This window comes from Hippichthys cyanospilos, chromosome 9, assembly GCF_059441005.1.
Source record: "Hippichthys cyanospilos isolate Australia breed blue-spotted pipefish chromosome 9, RoL_Hcya_1.0, whole genome shotgun sequence".
In the NCBI taxonomy this organism is placed as follows: domain Eukaryota; kingdom Metazoa; phylum Chordata; class Actinopteri; order Syngnathiformes; family Syngnathidae; genus Hippichthys; species Hippichthys cyanospilos.
This window is the reverse complement of record NC_142377.1, coordinates 3,550,001-3,552,500: the sequence shown is the minus strand read 5'-3', so window position 1 is coordinate 3,552,500 and position 2,500 is coordinate 3,550,001. Positions and strand designations below refer to the sequence as shown.

General features: G+C 44.3%; 4 non-coding genes and 6 pseudogenes across 4 annotated transcripts in view; all 10 read left to right on the top strand.

Moving 5' to 3' along the window:
* Nucleotides 1–46, top strand: part of LOC148418513 (5S ribosomal RNA) — a 119-nt gene extending 73 nt beyond the window's left edge. Inside the window, exon 1 of the ribosomal RNA XR_015866741.1 lies at nucleotides 1–46. This exon is cut by the window's left edge and continues 73 nt beyond it. This is a non-coding gene — a ribosomal RNA (5S ribosomal RNA).
* A 113-nt stretch (nucleotides 47–159) lies between these two features.
* Nucleotides 160–278, top strand: LOC148418512 (5S ribosomal RNA). Its single transcript, XR_015866808.1, has one exon. It is a non-coding gene; the product is annotated as a 5S ribosomal RNA (ribosomal RNA).
* A 113-nt stretch (nucleotides 279–391) lies between these two features.
* On the top strand, nucleotides 392–510 carry LOC148418511 (5S ribosomal RNA). The gene has a single exon (XR_015866825.1). It is a non-coding gene; the product is annotated as a 5S ribosomal RNA (ribosomal RNA).
* A 315-nt stretch (nucleotides 511–825) lies between these two features.
* Nucleotides 826–944, top strand: LOC148418510 (5S ribosomal RNA; annotated as a pseudogene).
* A 113-nt stretch (nucleotides 945–1,057) lies between these two features.
* Nucleotides 1,058–1,177, top strand: LOC148418509 (5S ribosomal RNA; annotated as a pseudogene).
* Nucleotides 1,178–1,290: 113 nt separating this feature from the next.
* On the top strand, nucleotides 1,291–1,409 carry LOC148418508 (5S ribosomal RNA). The gene has a single exon (XR_015866726.1). It is a non-coding gene; the product is annotated as a 5S ribosomal RNA (ribosomal RNA).
* A 315-nt stretch (nucleotides 1,410–1,724) lies between these two features.
* LOC148418507 (5S ribosomal RNA) lies at nucleotides 1,725–1,843 on the top strand (annotated as a pseudogene).
* Nucleotides 1,844–1,956: 113 nt separating this feature from the next.
* On the top strand, nucleotides 1,957–2,076 carry LOC148418506 (5S ribosomal RNA; annotated as a pseudogene).
* A 113-nt stretch (nucleotides 2,077–2,189) lies between these two features.
* On the top strand, nucleotides 2,190–2,308 carry LOC148418505 (5S ribosomal RNA; annotated as a pseudogene).
* Nucleotides 2,309–2,421: 113 nt separating this feature from the next.
* Nucleotides 2,422–2,500, top strand: part of LOC148418504 (5S ribosomal RNA) — a 119-nt pseudogene continuing 40 nt past the window's right edge.

Below are 2,500 nucleotides of genomic sequence, written 5' to 3'. Positions count from 1 at the left end.
AGTACTTGGATGGGAGACCGCCTGGGAATAACAGGTGCTGTAAGCTTTTACACATTTTCCAAATAGGACCAGAGATATCTCTTACAAATTGGTTTGTTTTAAATGGTTCACACCCTTCTTTTGCCTCTTATAAAGCAAGACTTTTTAGTTTTTGTGACAGCTTACGGCCATACTACCCTGAGAACGCCCGATCTCGTCTGATCTCGGAAGCTTAGCAAGGTTGGGCCTGATTAGTACTTGGATGGGAGACCGCCTGGGAATAACAGGTGCTGTAAGCTTTTACACATTTTCCAAATAGGACCAGAGATATCTCTTACAAATTGGTTTGTTTTAAATGGTTCACACCCTTCTTTTGCCTCTTATAAAGCAAGACTTTTTAGTTTTTGTGACAGCTTACGGCCATACTACCCTGAGAACGCCCGATCTCGTCTGACCTCGGAAGCTTAGCAAGGTTGGGCCTGATTAGTACTTGGATGGGAGACCGCCTGGGAATACCAGGTGCTGTAAGCTTTTACACATTTTCCAAATAGGACCAGAAATGTCTCTTACAAAATGGTTTGTTTTAACTGGTTCAAACCCTTCTTTTATAACCGCTTACGGCCATACTACCCTGAGAACGCCAGATCTCGCCTGATCTCGGAAGCTTAGCAAGGTCGGTCCTGTTTAGTACTTGGACTCGGAGACCGCCAGGGAATACCAGGTGCTGTAAGCTTTTACACATTTTCCAAATAGGACCAGAGATATCTCTTACAAATTGGTTTGTTTTAAATGGTTCACACCCTTTTTTTGCCTCTTATAAAGCATGAATTTTTAGTTTTTGTAAGCGCTTACGGCCATACTACCCTGAGGACGCCCGATCTCGTCTGATCTCGGAAGCCTAGCAAGGTCGGGCCTGGTTAGTACTTGGATGGGAGACCGCCTGGGAATACCAGGTGCTGTAAGCTTTTTCACATTTTCCAAATAGGACCAGAGATATCTCTTACAAATTCGTTTGTTTTAAATGGTTCACACCCTTCTTTTGCCTCTTATAACGCATGAATTTTTAGTTTTTGTAACCGCTTACGGCCACACTACCCTGACAACGCCCGATCTCGTCTGATCTCGGAAGCTTAGCAAGGTCGGGCCTGTTTAGTACTCGGACTCGGAGACCGCCTGGGAATACCAGGTGCTGTAAGCTTTTACACATTTTCCAAATAGGACCAGAGTTATCTCTTACAAATTGGTTTGTTTTAAATGGTTCACACCCTTCTTTTGCCTCTTATAAAGCAAGACTTTTTAGTTTGTGTGACAGCTTACGGCCATACTACCCTGAGAACGCCCGATCTCGTCTGATCTCGGAAGCTTAGCAAGGTTGGGCCTGATTAGTACTTGGATGGGAGACCGCCTGGGAATACCAGGTGCTGTAAGCTTTTACACATTTTCCAAATAGGACCAGAAATGTCTCTTACAAAATGATCTGTTTTAACTGGTTCAAACCCTTCTTTTATAACCGCTTACGGCCATACTACCCTGAGAACGCCAGATCTCGCCTGATCTCGGAAGCTTAGCAAGGTCGGACCTGTTTAGTACTTGGACTCGGAGACCGCCTGGGACTACCAGGTGCTGTAAGCTTTTACACATTTTCCAAATAGGACCAGAGATATCTCTTACAAATTGGTTTGTTTTAAATGGTTCACACCCTTTTTTTGCCTCTAATAAAGCATGAATTTTTAGTTTCTGTAAGCGCTTACGGCCATACTACCCTGAGGACGCCCGATCTCGTCTGATCTCGGAAGCCTAGCAAGGTCGGGCCTGGTTAGTACTTGGATGGGAGACCGCCTGGGAATACCAGGTGCTGTAAGCTTTTACACATTTTCCAAATTGGACCAGAGATATCTCTTACAAATTCGTTTGTTTTAAATGGTTCACACCCTTCTTTTGCCTCTTATAACGCATGAATTTTTAGTTTTTGTAACCGCTTACGGCCACACTACCCTGACAACGCCCGATCTCGTCTGATCTCGGAAGCTTAGCAAGGTCGGGCCTGTTTAGTACTTGGACTCGGAGACCGCCTGGGAATACCAGGTGCTGTAAGCTTTTACACATTTTCCAAATAGGACCAGAGATATCTCTTACAAATTGGTTTGTTTTAAATGGTTCACACCCTTCTTTTGCCTCTTATAAAGCAAGACTTTTTAGTTTTTGTGACAGCTTATGGCCATACTACCCTGAGAATGCCCGATCTCGTCTGATCTCGGAAGCTTAGCAAGGTTGGGCCTGATTAGTACTTGGATGGGAGACCGCCTGGGAATAACAGGTGCTGTAAGCCTTTACACACTTTCCAAATAGGACCAGAGATATCTCTTACAAATTGGTTTGTTTTAAATGGTTCACACCCTTCTTTTGCCTCTTATAAAGCATGAATTTTTAGTTTTTGTGACAGCTTACGGCCATACTACCCTGAGAACGCCCGATGTCACCTGATCTCGGAAGCTTAGCAAGGTCGGGCCTGGTTAGTACT